This window comes from Mytilus edulis, chromosome 8, assembly GCF_963676685.1.
Source record: "Mytilus edulis chromosome 8, xbMytEdul2.2, whole genome shotgun sequence".
NCBI classification, from domain to species: Eukaryota; Metazoa; Mollusca; class Bivalvia; order Mytilida; family Mytilidae; genus Mytilus; species Mytilus edulis.
This window is the reverse complement of record NC_092351.1, coordinates 66,035,422-66,055,255: the sequence shown is the minus strand read 5'-3', so window position 1 is coordinate 66,055,255 and position 19,834 is coordinate 66,035,422.

Below are 19,834 nucleotides of genomic sequence, written 5' to 3'. Positions count from 1 at the left end.
AGTAAAAATCAGTAAAAAAAACATTCTTCAAAATATACCATGGCCAGGACCTGACAGTTTTTAGCAGTGTACAAATGAAAATCGTCTTGAAAACTGCGCTTGCTGTCATTTTGAGGGATCATGCAACATTTCACCTTTTACCCATAAACAACATAGGTAATCAATTACTAAAAAAATTCTAAAAGATAATTTCAAATCAGAGTAAACATATTAACTTCCTTATATCCAGTCGAATTTGTCTATTATAGGTTACACAAAGCTGGTTCTTAAAACATTTGTATCAGGTAAAACATTTTTCTTTGACTTTTACAACATGTAGGGGAAACGGATTTCCTAACCATTCACATATAATATTCCGTATTTCTGATTTTTTGTTCGATAACGTAAATTATACGACTTTTTGTATGACTACGTGAACTTGTGCCATTTATTTTTGCTGGTCTTTAGGAAGACAATTACAATTGTGCACTGAACGGAGGCGCTTATACATAACCTTATAATTCTGTTTGGAAACAAATATAAATTCCCAATATATAAATATACATGTATGAATATCCATGTACATGCATTATTTGTGGTGTACATGATTGGATTTTGTAGATATAACTACCGCACAGAAAAAGTATCATGGATTTCGAGACTTTCATATTCAAGGTTTTGAATTCTACCCTTGTTGAAAACCTGTGGAGACCTCTACAGTTCCTTAAAACATCAATTATTTTTTTGTAAATTGAGTGCCGTCTCCCTGAACATGCTAACACTTAAGTCATATCTTTTCATTTTCATATTTTTTCCCTGTTTGTCTCTGTTGTCTTGATTGTTGGAACGATTAGTGGTATCTAACAATATTTATGAAAACTTTCTGAGAATTATGAATATTTCTTCTCTGTCAGATATGGATCATTACCAATGACAAAAGGGAATGCCGTACATCACATCTTATAGAGGTTTAAATTTCAAATATTCGTCAATAACTTAAGATATAGAGCAATTTTGTTAAAGGGTACATTTGTATTTTTTTACTTCGATTTGAAGGAAATTTATTTCAGTTTTTTTACTTCGATTTGAAGGAAATTTATTTCAGTTTTTTTCTGTGACAAAGTACAAGCACGTCTGTATTGCAACAATGTATGATTGACATAATACCGGGGACATAATACACAGATAGGTATGAAAAAGAAAAGATATGGGGTATTCTGTATCAGACGAAAGAAAACTATTACAGTGTTGAATCCCATAAATAATCACAGTGCAAGCAGTATATACTATCTACATTGAGCAAATCGAAGAGGTCATGTTTATTGTAGAAACGATGGATGCGACCCCGATAAATTCATTATCATTGTAGTCATGAATATTTATCGCTTATTTTAAATTGATAAAGATTTTATCGAGGTCGCACTAACTGTTTCTACAGCTAAGATCAGTAACATGAAACATGATCTCGTCGATTCGCACGACGAAGCCATTGTTTATGACAGAACACACATTCTAGATTATGTATTTTTGTTTCCGTCAGTTCGAAAGTATTTGATCATTTCAACTCCTTTGTATTTCATAATATGTGTCATAAACAAAGACATATGTTCGATTGAATAATGATTTCCTCGTAACAAATGATAGTAATTTCGGAGATCCCGTATTTGATCCTTTACCGTTAAAATGAAAATGCCAATGACAGAGGTTGATAATAAAAAATGTTTTATTGTGTTAAAAAAACTTCGACTTAAGGTGGTACCTAACACTACAGGGAGATAACTCTGTAAAGTCAGCTTAACGTTTTAATTACGTTGTGTTGTAAAGGAAACATTAAGCTTTTCAATGATCAAAATTGGTGTTTGTCAAACTGCTATATAACCAGTGTAATTTTTCTGACAAAACGGTTGGTTCAAAATTTTTGAAATTTTTATATTTTTGTTAAAGGATCAAAGTAAATACTTGGACAAAATTTTATGAAAATTAAACGAGCCAAATTAATTTTAGTGAAAGTGTTGGGTACCACCTAAAACAATGAAAACTTACACGTTGGACATGAAATATTTTGTCGAGGAAGAAAATTAAATGATGTCACTTCTGAAATAAGTTTGTCGATAACGTAACTTATTCTGACGGTAAAGAAACGCGAATTCGATCACTACTCTGTTATGGGCTGTATATCACAACATGTTTTATATGATCCCCAAATTGAAGCCCAAGAAAAAATCAAGAACTCAAAAATGAATTAAAGAGTCATCACGAAAAAGTATACAGATCTTAAGAATAATTTAACTAAAAAGTATGTGAAGTTTTATGCAATAATTGTAAATAGTTTCTGAGATACGGCGCAACATGTAAAAACCCCCACTTTTTGTCATAAACTCAATAACTCTAAAATCAAATTTTGAATCATCCTAAAAAAATATATACAGGTCTTTAGATTAATATAACTAAGAAGTGTGTAAATTTTTAAGCAATAGTCATAAATCGTTTTTGAGTTACAGCGCGAACTGTGAAAAAAAAATCTATTTTAGTTACAAAGTCCTGTACCTCAAAAAGTTCACCAAAAATTAAACAGAACGATTGACCATCATGACTGAAAAAACAACCATGTTCAGTTTAATGAAATTTGGATAATATGCTGGTCCATGTTTACGACGGACCTTTGTGTACCATAATACGTCCCGTAAAAAAATTACGGGTGTATAAACATATTGTTGGCTATTGCCTTTTGTTTGATAAAATAAGTGGAACGTTGAGGAAATAAGAACTTTATTCTTTTATATTAGCGGCGTGTACCTACATTTTCGGTATTAGTTTTAAAATATCATTGGTCTCCTGTGCTGCAATAAAATGTCATGGATGATGAATGATAATAAAAATGATAATTGACATGCATGATGATTCTTGTGATGTTATTAGACTGTTATCCTGTTAGAATCAAATGCACTAATATTAATGGCGTAGAAGTTAGCATGCGGGAGAAACGGAAATTGGAGCATCGAAATTCCACATTGCGTTTCTTATTACGGAAAATTACACGCATTACGTCCCGCAAAAAGTGACGTTTTGCGGGAATTCAAACGCTTAACGTCGTGCCAAGAGTTAACTCCCCTGAAACTGTATCGGATGCCCTTAATACTGCATAAGGCAGATTATCCTGAAATATGATACAGATTGACCAAACAAAAAAAAACAAACATTGACAACCCAAAAAATGTATTACTGAATAAGCAAAAGTGTCACATTGTTTATTAAAAACAAACCATGAATGCATTCAAAGTTATTGTACAGTTGAAAAATATCATTTTACTAGAACACTCGCGATTTCCCGCGATTTCCCGCTTGTAAACTGTTGAAGGATGAATTTTTGTAAAAGATATTATGTCTAGAGAATTTCATATAAGGTATCAAAAGCCCTCTCCCTTATTTCCAAAGTCCGTTATTTGTTTCCTTTCTGTTAAATTCAATTATCCTCGAGGCCCAAAACATAATAAATAGATAATAAGGTTTTGGCAGTATTTGGCCACAGCTTTATCTTGAATAAAATATAACATATATGATATATAATATGTATTTAAATTGGCAATCTTGCTCTGAAATATATTTATCAATGTCTGTATTTAATATATATGTAAATTATAATGTGGCTACCGCAAATTATGGCAGACCACTAATATAAATATATTTAAGTAATATGTCTGGTACCAGAAGTTGGCTGATGAGCCCTGGTAATCAGAGGCTATCATTACTGTTCACTGAATATATGAATGTTAAATCCAGCGCAGCGAAATGTGCTCTGCCAATGTCCAACTTTTACATCTACATTATGTTCACTAGTTGTCTCCTACTCTCCTATCTCAGTACCATTAGCAGAAATAAGCTGAAATATAAACTTAAAAGCAGTATCTGGTTTCTTACTTCCATTCAGAACAAATACACATGTAACACAAAATAAATTTACATTGGGAGGGTGGTGGGTTTTTTAAGAAGATTATTTTCGCGTCCAATTTTCGTCTTCTGCAACCTTGCCGTCGTATTTCGAAAAGACCAAAGCGAGGTTGCGATCAAACTAATCAACACAAATGTTAAATACCCAACAGTGAACCACCACCTGCCCGAATTAAATTATTCGAGTTTGTACCCAATGGATAACGGGCTTCAAAATTGTAGATTTTAAATCCTTTTATCCTCGAGACCCAAAACATAACAAATAGATAATAAGGTTTTGGCAGTATTATGCCACAGCCTTATCTTGAATAAAATATAACATATATGATATATAATATGTATTTAAATTGGCAATCTTGCTCTGAAATATATTTATCAATGTCTGTATTTAATATATATGTAAATTATAATGTGGCTACCGCAAATTATGGCAGACCACTAATGTAAATATATATGAGTAATATGTCTGGTACCAGAAGTTGAATGACGAGCTGGTATTCAGAGGCTATCATTTCTGTTCACTGAATATATGAATGTTAAATACAGCGCAGAGAAATGTGTCAAATTGTCCGATAAGATCAGAGTAACAACTTGATCTGATTGGACAACCGCCACTGAAAAGATGGGGTGTAGCTGCGCGAAGCAGTGCCAAATACAATTTAATATATTAACTTTCAAGTTACTTCCTAGTAACTTACTTGAAACGTCAGATATAAAATGTTAACATAACAGTTGTATCTAATTACAGTCGGGGAAGGTTAAATTAATGCCAAGATTCCTGATGATCATTTCGAATCCTCCCTGGAGGGTATTAAAAAAATGTTATTTCCCAAAGACGTCAAATGCACTCCATCTTTCATTAAGAATAATTCATTAGCCTTTATATCAGGGTAACGGATGTAACCCTCATTCTACATTTTTCCATGGCATTAATATTGTCAGAGTAACGCCAACTTGATCTCGGAATAATTTGAGACCAGACAAAAACTGTGTCCAACATCAGTTGACACATCCAACTGAACTGTTTCCTTATTAGTTCACAAAGAGTTTTTGTACTTTCTTTCCCTATATCATTGCCTCCAATATGTAAAACTAATATAGTTGGCGGATCTTCATATTTTGACATGGTTCTTATTTGTTGTTTCATGTCCAGCACTTTACCTCCACATTTTCCCTGCCACCAAATATTTACTCCCATCCTCTGAAGCCCCAAGTTTACCCCTCCAGGTCTTCCTCTTGATTCCCCAAAAGCATGCTTAATAATCGAGGATCCAACGATCCAAACTGTAGCATGTCCTGCAATTCTTAGAAAGCAATTATCACTTGCTTATATTGATGCAGGACATACCATTTATTTACATAATACAATATTTACTCAAATGCCAGCTCAAGACTGCATTACAAAATAAGCAAATATAGAAACATATTTACACAAATAAATGTACATATATAATGTTCAGGCACATTTAAATCCTAATGTAACGCAAAAAGGCCTGTGACTTCCAACGTCCCATTTCTTTAATTTGTTCATCAGAAATACCCTCTAATGCGCATGTAGTTGCCATGCCAATTCTAAAGGAATGGGACTTAAATCCATTGTTTTCTATACCAATTACTGACAGAGACCTTTTTAACAATGCTGAAAACTGGTATCTTGTAAGGGGGGATCCATCAAAATGACAAAATAAAGGTCCCAGATAAGGTGGGCGAATTTAAATAAAATTAGTCATTATTTGTACTGGACATACATTTTTGTTTTTCTGCTTAGAAATAACGATTGTTGTTCCAGAACCAAACTGATCAGTTTTAGATGACGTCATTAAAACCTCTAATCTTGAATCACAAAACTTTATATTTTCAAATTTTACAGTATGCATCTGCTTATTTTTGCAATCAACTGTTATTTCACCTACTCTCATAAAACCATGAAAGGCTAGTGAAAATGAAGTCATAAACAGTTTTGTCTCATACCCGTTTTTGCAAATCACCGCCAGTGACCTCAATAATTTTTCCAATATATCTCTCGTTATAGGTAATCTAGTGTCCTTTTGATTTGGGCCCCCCAACCTTTTTATTCCTTCAATCAATTTTCTGACCACAAATTTCTGTGTATTGTCTTCTAAATTGTTGATTTTATTAATTAAAAGTAACTTAATCCTGAAATATAGCCAGATACTGTTGAGTGGGACAATTTCTTTCTAAACATACATACAATGAATGATGTCAAGTCATCAAGCGGAATAGGCCAGACATCAGAAAAACCATGATTTTCTCTGAATTTAACAAATAAGTCCATGCTATGCGAATATACTTTCTGTGTACTGGTGGCTAATGAATTTATAAGTAAATGATTCATTTCAGTTCTGAAATCATCGACAGGAATTCTTGTGGGATTGCTGCTGCTGCTGTCTGCATTCGGGACCAAGTCCATAAAACGTTGTTCCTGAAATCGAGAAAGAGCATCTGCGATTGCATTATGCTCACCCTCAATATCTTGTGCCCTAAACTGTATGTTATTGTTCATAGTGAGAAAAACTAGTTGTCTTATCAATATCATAACTCTCTTTGATGTTGATGTTCTTTTGTTCACAATGCTTACTAATGCCTGATTATCTATTCTCAACAAAATCTTTTTATTTCTAAATGATGGACCCCATATCATGAAAGACAGCACGATGGGAATAAGTTCCAAACATGTTTTATCCAATAAAATGCTAGTATCAGCCCAACTACTGGGCCACTGGTATTGTACCCAGTGACCTTGAAAATAAGCTCCACAACCTAATAAAACATTACCTGCGCTATCAGTGAATAATTCCAGACTTTCATTAGTCGACCAAAATTTATCAGGAAAATAACACTGACCATTGAATTGATCTAGAAAATTTAACCAAACTCTAGCATCTGCTTTGACCTCTGAATTCAATCTGACAGTATAATAAGGCTTTCCATTCTTAACTGAAGCTATCAAATCGTAAAAACGACGAATGAATGACGGGCTGATATAATAGCCCTTGAACAAAATGCCATTAAACCAATAATTGATTCAAGTTCCTTCAGTGCCATTTTCTTTTTCGACAAGACCTGATCAAGCATAAATTTAAGTTTATCCAGTTTTTCAGGGGGGATTCTAACCAACATAAGTACTGTGTCAATTTCAAGGCCTAAAAATGTGATACATGTGGTAGGACCTACTGTTTTATTCTCTGCTAGTGGAACACCTAACTGCCTACATACTTCATTAAAAGTGTCCATCAAAATGGTACAATTATCCGTTGAACTTTCACCAGCAAAGAAAAAGTCATCCAAATAGTGGTCTAAAGTCTCAATGCCAGCTTTCAATTCAACTGTTTTTTGCAAAAAAGTGGCAAATTTTTCAAAGAGGGCACATGATATAGAGCAGCCTTCAGGCAGACATTTATTAATATAATATTTCGCATCAAAGGAAATTCCCAAAAGGTCAAAATCAGCTGGGTGAACCAATAAAATTTTAAAGGCCTGACTAATGTCCATTTTTGCGCAAAGCACGTTATTTCCTAATTCAGAGATCATCCCAACCACTTTATCAAAAGAAGAATACTTTACTTTACAAATTTCTGGATCAATGAAATCATTCACACTCCAGTTTGGAGGATATGACAAGTGAGTTATAAGACGCCATCCCCCGTCATTTTTTGCAACTACCCCAATAGGAGATATTCTTAAAGTTGAAATTGGTATTTTTGAAAAGGGGCCCAACATTCTACCAAGATGCACTTCTTTTTGTAATTTTAAATTCGTTTCAGTTTTGTGAACTTCTGCCGAAATGAGATTGTTTGTAAAACTCGAGATCCTTGGACCAGTATAGTTTAATCTAAACCCCTCTATAAATCCCAATAATAACATTGCTGCATCAGTTTTGTTTTCATAATTTGACAGTAATTCTCTTAAAGATTTAATTGGGGTTTTGCCTTTGTCCCATAAATGCTCAAGGAGAACGGAATCTTGTGTTATTTTGCATTTGCCTAGGTGCAAAGGGTTGAAAATTAGATGCTGTTTTTTGTGGTGCTTGAGGCCGGGCTGATCTGAATCTCTGAACAATCCCAGGTGACTGAGGATTTTTAGAGTTAGTCACTTTTCTATTAGTGCAATATATAACCGGATGTACCCCACTGCATTTTAAACAAGCATGTTTGTATTTGCAATATTGTTGGGTGCACGTCCCATTATAATTATATGCATAGAATTTTAGAAAATTGTTTGTTGGTTGTTGTGCAATATTGAACTCTGGCCCAATAATTATACCCCCGCTTTAAAAAAGGAGGGGTATACTGTTTTACCTCTGTCTGTCAGTCCGTCCGTCCGTCCGTCAGTCAGTCCGTCCCATGAAACTTTCGTCACATTTTTCTCAGGAACTACACATCCACCCTTTCTGTAATTTGGTATCAACATTTATATATGTCAGCCATACCGTGTGATGCGTTTTCAGATTCATCACTTGACAACTTCCTGTTTACCGAACACTTGTCTGATTTTACACATGATAGCCAAGTTGAAAATTTTCGTCACATGTTTCTCAGGAACTACAATACAAGGATTTCTGAAATTTGGTTTCAGGATTTATATAAGTCAGATATACCGTGTGATGCGTTTTCAGATTCATCACTCGACAACTTCCTGTTTACCGAACACTTGCATATTTTTACACTATTAATATTATCCACTTGCGGCGGGGGTATCATCAGTGAGCAGTAGCTCGCAGTTTCACTTGTTGGACCTGCTGGTTGCATATACAATAACCATAGCTCAGTGTCTATGACATACCAGGATCCAGCAGGCTCCTGGGATCTACGTAGTCTAAACTGTTCATCATAAAATTTCTATCCTAAACCTGCATAGCGTTTAGCCCCTAACCTGACAGTTTGCATAGACTTCAACAGTTCTTGGAACTGAGATGTATGTATATAACAATAAATACTGATATATATTAAAAAGGCATCCGTCCATATACCTATTGTGTTAATTCTTGTATCCTGTTGCTTAGGTTGTAATATAATATGTCCCTGATTATATGTAAGTGTTTGATTCACTCCTGTTATGTTTTGTGAATTATTTAAAACAAACTGCCCATATCTACATATTCCCCATTTATTACTTTTTGTTTGACATTTTGCGATACGTTTCGCGCTATGTCATCTGACGCCTTAACCGTTTCAATGGGTAAGGCATAACCTGTGTTAATTAGTGGTTGGTGTAATGTTGTATTACCTGGAGCAGGGTAAATTGTTTCTGCTGGCTGTGTTGCTGGGATCATTATTGGACTGTGGTAGTACATTAGTTGTCACTGTGTTTGAGCCGAGCTGTACAGGTGGTGTTCCACTTGTTCTATGTAAATTCCTAGCTCATCTATCTGCAATATTAGCAGTTGCCTCTTCCTGTTGCTGTTTCAACTTCTTTGCAGCCGCCGCTGCTCCTCCATTATTTGTCCTGCTTGTCGGCACCCTTTTTCTGCTGGACCTCCTATACATGATCTGAAACTTAAAGTGTATGTGTTATCTTCATTCAAATAAATACATGTTCTTTACCTTATATATATATAAAATATTAAAAATGAATATCGAACAACATACGTATTTCACAAATCTTTCTCCGATTATATGCCTATAGTTTGCTCTTTCTTGTTATTCTCAGGATATATAAACTAAGAATCGATTACTACTTACTTAAATGATTGTTTTACCATTTGTGCAAATCCGGAACATACGAGTTTATTAAAGCCGGTTCCGGTTTTTATGCCCACCGTTAACCGGAAGTTTTGTCATTACAAGTTTGTCAATAAATAGAGTCAAAACACTCAACTTTTTGCTCATTTTTGTCCTGTATTTAGATGAACTAAGTTATCGACTGCATCAACTTATATGCTGACAATAAGCTATTTCAAAAATTCCTCGTGAAAGCATTTGGTTGATTTGGAAACCCTTTATATCACTAAAGTACGGCAATAACAGTTATAGATTCCTTCACACTTTCAAATTGCATAAAAATTTAATGTCTATCACAATCTTGGTTTTGATTTATTTTGGCTGTCACCGTTTACTTAAATTCGAAATTCATTTGCACATTAAATTTTTTGTATGTTTTAAATGTCGCTTTTATCTAAAATTTCAAGACATCGGTATTAAATCGATATCAATCCGTCTTTATCGTATATCAAAATACACTTATAGCCCTTTATCAAACCTATTTCAGGTGTTATTTCAACTTTTTAAGAAGATTATTTTCTCGTCCAATTTTCGTCTTCTGCAACCTTGCCGTCGTATCTCGAAAAGACCAAAGCGAGGTTGCGATCAAACTAATCAACACAAATGTTAAATACCCAACAGTGAACCACCACCTGCCCAAATTAAAATATTCGAGTTTGTACCCAATGGATAACGGGCTTTAAAATTGTAGATTTTAAATCCTTTTAGTTTCGTGTTTCTGGCCCTATACCACAACTATTTTCCCCTTTGCTACAATGCATTTTTTGGTAAAAGTCAATTTAAATTAAGAATTTGCACTGCTTCAAACATGAATATAATGAAACTTCTTATAGACCATTATTGTTCTAAGAAAATATGTTTCTAGGACAATCCATCTGTGCTTTTCCTTTTGAGAGCCCTATTAACGTGCCAATGGTAGGATTTGAATTTTTTATAAATGACTATTTAAGGCTAATTTGAGAGGTGGTCGAAGGGTCCTGATCCCGAAATTCAGAGGTGCGTATTTAACGAAATTCATATCCCGACATCCCGAAATTCGAAAAAAAGTATTCCCGGATCCCGTACGAATCTATCCCGAAATCCCGAGCTTAAAAACCACCGACCCCAACGTCCCGAAAAAGCCGTTCCTCCCTCTAATCTCTACCCTATTTTCATTTTGGCCAAATCACTACTTTCACTTTCAACAATGAATTTGTATGCCCATTATGTTTTCCAGTATGTTCGTTCGTCCGTCCGTCTGTCTGTCCCGCTTCAAGTTTTGTCGAGGTCGTTTTTAATGAAGTTGGAGTCCAATTAACTCGAAATTTAGTAAATATGTTTCTCATGATATTATCTTTCTAATGTAAATGCCAAATTAAAGAATTTACCCCTTCTCACGGTCCACTGAACATAGAATATGATAGTGCCGATGTGGCATCCGTATACTATGGACACATTCTTGTTTCCACATGTTTTTTTCTTATTTCAATATATATGCAACTGGTATGACCATGATCATGAGAACGCTCTGATTGGTTTATAATAATTGATTTATTTTCATTTTTGTAATCTATCATACCATTGGTTGTTCTTGTGCATGTTTAAAACCGGAAGTCTTATCTATGACTAAAAGTCAGTCTGATGACGGAAACAATATCCGGACACCTATTTTGTCGTTTTTCTTCCAAAATAACTCAACCAAGAATGGATGACAAATGCGACTATGCATGTTACCTATAGAACATAGAGGCATGATGATTAATTTATTGTGGAAGGAGGAGAAGCGACACACAAAATGAGGTCTTCTCGTTAAATACTATAGATATGATGAAATATACAGAAAAAAATGGACAGGGTAGTTCCGATTTTTCTCGTGTAATCATACAATGTAGGTTGATTTACAAAACAAAATGATATATAATGACATATGCATTAAAAAAGAAAGATTGGAACAAATTGTAAGGTCTGATTAATAATCAGTTGGAAGGATTGGACCTAAGGTACGAATTGACCTAATCTGGGACGAGCTGGATAGGGACGAATCTGACTGAACGAATTGGCAAGATTTGAATATATTCAGTGCGAGCTTCATTCATTAGGACTTTCTGTCATTGAGTTACAGAAATTATGAAATCCTGCCTGGACGTCAAAGTAAGATCTAAATGAATAATAAGTGACCTGCAAAGAAGTTTAAATGGTAAATTGAAGTAAAAATATGTAATATTTTGACGGATAGCGTTTATTCCAACCCAAAATGTCCCTTTTAAAACAAGTAGGAAAACGAGTTGCATTCATGTCGCTTCTCTCTTCGAGAGAAGCTCTATTATCATAGTCGAGTTTGGTATATTTTACCCCGTTATTAATAGGATTTCAAACTCCTGTTCTCGGACTCATAACATGTATGCCTAAATACATGATTTTACTATTTAATTTACGCACCATGAGAGATTTTGAAGCCGGCAGGCTGTAAAAGATTTATTTCACTTCTATCTTCACCATCGAATGTAGAAAATGTTGGATTCTTTATCTAGTTACCGATTCGGTACCGGCAATCCTCTGACTTACAGGATCATACATGTATGATAGTACTGACATCGTTAGTTTGACCTTGGGAATGTCTATCAGTTCACGTTCATCGTCTGTGAATCGATAGTCCATAGTTGTATTGTATCGTTTACATATTCGCTGCCATGCTTGTTTGTTTACATAATGGGAGGACACGAATGACGTCATCAGCATTCCGGAACAAAGGGAGATAATGATGTTGCACTTTCCCCGATGAACCTGAAATTACCTGGAAATACAAACAACTACCAAAAAATTTTTTTAGTATTTATTTTAACCAATTTATTAAAATATGAAACAAAAAAAGATTTTAAAAACCTTTGCATTTCACCTTTAAAGTCATATGAAACCAGTTAGTGGTGAAAAATAATGTTTATCCAATTCTTGAAACAATGAATGTATATATCCAAAACTTAGTCCTCTGTGCACGATTTTATCTTTTTTTTTACAAAAATATATCGTATAATCGTTATTTTTTTTTCTCTCTGTCTGTTATGTTTTAACAAATATATCTGCTAATTAAATGCCGTGTTTTGAAGCCGAAGTTTACCGATTGTCACCTTATAGTAAACAAATAACAAAAGCACGGGTTGAGCACGTGTTTAACATGTACAATCATATAATTGTTTATTTTAATTACAGATCCATGCGTATTGCGATCACCGGATTTTTACGAGGAGGGTTACGCTCAGGTCACTATGCATACGGAAAATTTGTCGGCGAATTGCTTCCTGGAAGCAAGCAATTAAAAATAAGTAAACTTCTTCTAAATGTAGACAAATTAAAGAATTTACCTCAGAAAAAAGTATATGTGCATAAGTTTTATAATTAAAACATTCCATTTTGTTATAAATAACGTATGCATATTTTTTTTTAATTTGAGGTTCCTTATGATTTTAAACTGCAACCTTATTTTGAATGTCGTTCATGCCAAAATATATGACATGTTAATATTCAAAATTGAATTTATAGATACACTTTTGTAGGTTTTCCTTTCCTTCAGTGACTAGCAATTTCTTAAATCACCTAGCCTGTTCTTTTGAAAAAATACTTCGATGCTTGATTGACAGAAATTGCTAAATTAAAACACAAAGAAGATGGCCACTTAACAGTCCAACAGCATTGCACAAACTTTAGGAAAACTCATTTATTTCATCTTGACATCTTTCTACAAAGATCAGTTGCTCAGTTTCTTTATCAATAGAAATTGAAAACATGAACATTCAGAATTTACATGTAAACAAACCACCAACAAAATATTGAAAGACGGGTTTTACTGACAATGGTGGCAACAATATTGATTAATGAAGTCTTCAAGATTTACAAAACATTACCGACAAAAGCCTTCAGTTGGTCAATCTTACTGTTATCTAATTATATCTACTGATAAATACCACGAATGACACATTTAAGTTTTGGAATGATTTTATTCACAGAGACTGTTTCTCATTGATGTACATTTCTTTGCTGTTTTCTTTTTGGAGTTTAAATTGGGAATTACAAATTGCTGCATGAAAGATTTCTATGCTTATGATCGTTATATGTACTTGAAAATCATTCCATAAACATCCGTTTGATATATTTGAATGCCAGAAATCGTCTATTACCCAGCTGAAGGCTAGTGGTGTGTCTGCCATAATTACAAAGAAAAACTGGCTACAACTTTGCACTGGACCAGTCACTTGAATATTACATCGATCTTGATTTAAGGCAGTTAGCTAAAAGGCCCCTCCGTAACTGTTGGAATCTATGAGTCTTCCTTCCATACAAAACCAATGATAGCTGTAAAATATTATGAACATTCAATTAGGTGATAATTATATTATTTGGTAATCCAAAGAAAACTTGAAAATATAAGACCAATGTTTGAACAGAGAAATGCCACAAAAACAGCCATTTAACTAGACAATGAAATTGAAAAACTAATTAGTTGCATGTCCCTTAAGTTGTGTATAAAAAAAGTAAATGCAGATTGGATTTTTAAACCGGTATTTGGAATTCCAGTATTGTCATTGCCAAATTTAGCTGCCCCCTGATAATGAAATGGGTGTTACCACAATTGTTTTATACATAAAAAAAAATACTGCATTCTGGGGTTGTAATATAAGCAAAAAAAAAATAACACAGTTTTTTTTTGTGAAACATGGCTGTGTACATTCTGTATATACAACCTCGTCTAAACTTCAATGCAACAATGTACGTTAGATCTGTAAATTTGCTTTCGCAAATTTTTGTTTTTTCCCTCGCCGGGATTCGAACCCATGCTACTGAGATATCGTGACACCAAATCGCCTGCATTGTAGCTGGGGCGCTAGAACACACGACCCCTTGAGCTTCATAAAAAAAAGCTTTCGGTGACCAGGTGTTACCTTTCCTCGTCAGTTTTAATCTATAAGGCGTGAAGCTGGAATAGTTACAGATCAGCTGAAATATCTATAGTAAAAGATTCTACAAGGTAATGTAAGATACAGTCACAGAAATAATTATATTTATAAATACGTCTCAACCCGTGACCACTCTACAAAAGAGTTATCCATCGGATCACCAGCAGTGATTGTTGTACATGGCTGTGTACATTCTGTATATACAACTCGTATAAACATCTACCCAACAATGTTAGATCTGTAAATTTGCTTTCGCAAATGTGTGTTTTCCCTCGCCAGGATTAGAACTCAAGCTACTAAGATATCGTGACACCAAATTGCCTGCACTGTATCCAGCGCGTTAGACCACTCGACCACCTGAGATTCATAAAAATAAAGCGTTGACTGGGTGTTACCTTGTCAGTTTTAATCTAGTGTCGTAATACAGTACGTGATATATGCGGCATGCAGATGGAATAGTTACAGATCAGCTGACATATCTATAGTAAAGGATCCTACAAATTAATGTAATATACATTCACAGAAATAATTATATTAATAAGTACGTCTGAACCAGTGACAACTCTACAACAGATTTATCCATCGGATCACAAGTGATAAATATAATTCCACGATATATATAATTCGTCTAAACATTAACCAAACAATGTTAGATTTTTTATCTTCCCTCACCGGTATTTGAACTCGTGCTACTGGAAAATCGTAGAACAAAGTTGCATTGCACTTTGCCCTACGCGCTAGAGCACTTGAAGTTTGGTTGTAATTGTAGAAAACAGTTTCCAAACGGGATGCCACATTCTGGTAATTACGGAGATGTTGTTTACCGTGCTCGGAAGTTAAGAAACGAGTCAAGTAAATTTATTGATCCTTTAGATAAACTGATTCACTGATTCTAATGGTTACCAATTCAAAACTGTAATTAGACCTTTGAATATTTTTTTTATTTGGTAAGTATTAGTATATTAAAAACAAACTGATTATAATTGTTATATACATATTATGCATATTCATAGCGCTACAATCCGTCAAAACCTATATTTTTGCTTTGCACAAGGTCATGTTTCTCTATGTATGTTGGTAACGTGTAACGTCTTTACACTAAATCTATTGAATGTTGGATGAGTCTATTAAGAGGTCAGCTCCAGTTGCGAGATTTTATCGATGTGAAAAATTCGTGGCCTTCGGCTGTAGTCTGCTCATTGGTCCGATTCTTTTCTCCTTGGCATATATACACTATTTTCATTCTCAATTTTATAATTGATAATTTAGTCTAAGAAGCATGATTTTTTTTATTTCTTGTCATTGGATTAGAACTAGCTTCCAGTAACAGTAAGTATTCTCAGATCTGCAGCTGTTATATTGTACTTTTATACCATTGTTGAAGGTTATGTAATGGTTGGCAATACATTTAACCCCCAATCTAATTAAAATATAGATCTCTTCTCAGGCGCCTGTAATTCAGGTTGTCTTTTTTTGCTGGTTTTTTTTTCGTTCATTTTTGTACATAACTAAGCCGTTAGTTTTCTCGTTAGAATTGTTTTACAGCTGTCAGTGCCTTTCATGGCTGACTATGCGGTATGACTTTTTTCTTTGTTTAAAGCCGTACGGAGACCCATAGTTGTTAGTTTCTGTGTCATTTTGTCTTATGTGAACTATTCTCATTGGCATTCATACCGCATCTCCTTTTCTATATTTGATACCTCTATTCCATATCTGAATATTGCGTCCGGTCCCCCTCGTCTCCGGTATGGAGTTTAATTATTTATTCATTATGCAACAAGACTTTAGATTTATTAACATATATATGCTATAGAAAATCCATAGCTTTTCTCTGTGTACTCTTTTTCATGTTTTTTTTTAAATTTTAATATTAGCCAAAGCAAGTACAAATATTTTCCGATTCAAGTTGTAAAGTGCATCGTTGTTAGTTACTCAGCACGAGTAAGTAGTTATCTTTCTTTTTTAAAACATTTATCAAGAAGAATCTTTGTAAAAACGTCTTTTGAATTGCTGTAAAATTCATAGCTTGATTTGCCACAAAATCTATTTCTTCGGATGACTGTTACCTTCGGTTACATGTATGTTAAAAATGGCATGTCATAAACCTTAATATTTTCTCCTTTCCAAAACAAGGGTTCAGATTTTGAGGACCCCTATATTATACTTAGACCAATGTCTTAACATAGAAATCCCCGACCCCATTTTCCTCTGTTATTTATTCTTCACTTTTTGCTCATGATGCTTTATTTATTAACCCTATTCAGACCTTCTGAAATTCTTCTTGACAATAGATTTAAAAAAAGGGTCTAGTTGCATGTCCTTATTAGATACAAGCATTACATAACATGTGCACATTAACGTAACTAAGGTCTTTGTTAAATACCTCGCCATATTATGAATATTGTTAGTTGCTCGAGCATGGAAACTTTAGATAAAGGTATACACATTGTTTTATGATCATTAAGTTATATGTCATACTGTAGGTTGACTGTATGGTATTTTTAAATTGAAAAGTGTCATCGAAAAGATTCATAGTTTATTACTAACATAATCATTTGTAAAGCATGTAGATAAAGGAGAACTTAAAGTAAGTATGTTAACTGTCTTATTTTATCAGTAATCCTATCTTTGAAATTGTTGAAATTGTGAAACCTATCGTAAATGTGAAACATTGTTTTGTATATGGTTTTATTTAAAATTGAAAGAAACCAGGAATGCTTATTTTATTATAATGAATTAAAGAGTGACAATAAAGATATGAAAAATATAAATATTAATTCGAATACCTGATACAAACTTATAAGTATCGAGCCTTAAAGAGGCATTAGCTGTTTAACGATTTGACACATTCTCATATTTGATTTTTTTTAAAACATATTGAAACGTATATCTTAATCATAAAAAGTATAATATTGACAATTTAATATATTTCCCTTTCGTGTGTGTTTTAGCCTACACGTCATTTAATTTACCATCTAGGTGACCTCTGAAGACTGTCGACGGCCATAAAATCCGATAAAAACATATTCATATATAGATATCGTCCAGTTGATTCGTATCAGCATACTTTGAGAAGATTTTCGGGTCCGATATCAAAAGCATGAAAGTTTGCACAGTTCTAGATATATGTTTAATCTATGGATCCAATCGGAAAAAAACCCAATAGGATTGCCATTAGTAAGATGTCCACCAATCGGTCCAAATTTCACAGCACTGTTTACATTAAAGCAAATAATAATCAAACTAAAGTTTTTAAAAGCATATAAATTGTAATCCTACATTATGGACAGTCATGGCGTTTTATTAGACTTTTTAATAATTATTTTCAAAAATGGCGGATATTTTTAAGCGAATTACAAAATGCTGATACTTATGTGATAAATGTCTAATGGGGCATATTCAATCCAAACTCACCCGAAGTAGCTAAAACACCTCGCATAAAGGTATACCCATGTCAAAACTACAATAAAGTATAGGTTGCATCAATTATTTCGATTCTGATAAGGACAATGACGGTAATATCCGTTGTGTATAAGTGTAGAGAATTTGTAAAGGCTCTTCCAGGAACCTCCGTTACTTGTTGGCAAACAAGCAGACGCATGCAATGTGTGTTTTTAGAGGGAGGTGTTATAAACAGCCAACACAACCGTTGTCGTATCTAAATCAAATATGTCAATTGCGAAATGTAACACATTGTAGACTTTGTATACATATATTAGTAATAACTTGTGCATCATTTAAGAGTTTACAAGTGTTTTGAGTTAAAGAAATATATTTAATGCATGCCAATTTGATAGAATTATTTTTTCTGCAGTAGTCAATAAACGCATGTGCAAAGAAAATATAAATGGATGTCGATAATGGGTTTGTTTACAAAGCTTAAGAAGCACGTCATTTTAGAATTTCGTTTAAACCGTTCCTTGTGTAGAACATCTGTAGTTTAACTGATCACATTAGATTTTTGTCAACGGTTGATTAAAAAATGTTTTACTACTAAGGGTATTTTTGGACAAGACACCATATTTAGAATAGTCTGTTTATATGTTTCCGTATTTATTTAATGCAACCAGTACATGAGTGAATTGGAACAGCTGAAACAATAAATGCCGATCAGCATATAAAGATACTAGATCATAGTTTACCATAATTATATGAACTGGTGTACTAATTATAATCTGGCATACTAAAGTATAATCCTGGTACCTTTGATAACTAATTACTATAATTATATGTAAGCGAACATCATTATGTTACAAATCGAAAATTCATTGACAACCACCTTCATTAAAATAAAAACATTTAGTATCATGTGATCAATAATAATGAATGTTATCTGAATGAATAATATTGCTTTTACAAAAAAGTGTCGTTTAAAAAAAAAAAACTCCAGTAAGTATGCATATAATACCAACAAATGTTTGATTTTTGATTTCAATTAAGTTCATACGAGGACTAGTCAGTCCTTGTATAAAAATGAAATCAAAAATAAAATTGACGAATCAATAATAAGATGTTTAATTTCTAAACATGAGACAACCATCAATTAAAGGGCTCCATGACTTATTCGATAATGTTTGTACCGGAACATCAGTTTTAGGACTTCTCTCTTTCCAAATATTTCTTTTCAAAGCAGCCATGGAACTGTTGAAGTAGGACACATTTGTAGTTGTAATTGGTGTCGTTGGTCTGTTTATTTAGATACTAACTTCCACTGAAAAGCGACTGATCGTTGCATACTCGCGTATCATGTGTTCGAAAGGGACGTATTTTACTTCGGTGTTGACATGAATATCAATAATGTGGTCATTTTAATAAATTTCCTGTTACAAAACTTTGAATTTTTCGAAAAACTAAGGATTTTCTTATTCCAGATTACCTTAACCGTATTTGGCACACCTTTTTTGAATTTTGGATCTTCAATGCGATTCAACGTTAACTTTGTACTTGTTTGGCTTCATACATATTTTGATATGAGCGTCACTGATGAGTCTTATGAAGACGAAACGCCCATCTGGCGTACTAAATTATAATCCTGGTACCTTTGATAACTATTAACAAATATTAATTCTGTTTATATAAGACCATGATCATTTTCCGCTATTGTATTTTGAAATAAGATCGCTTCAATTTAACTGATACAATAAAACTTTCCGCAACAAGGCACAACTATATTTTAATTATTATGTATTGTGCCAAAAACTAAGATTTTTTAATTGAAGGATTTAAGATAAGAGTAAA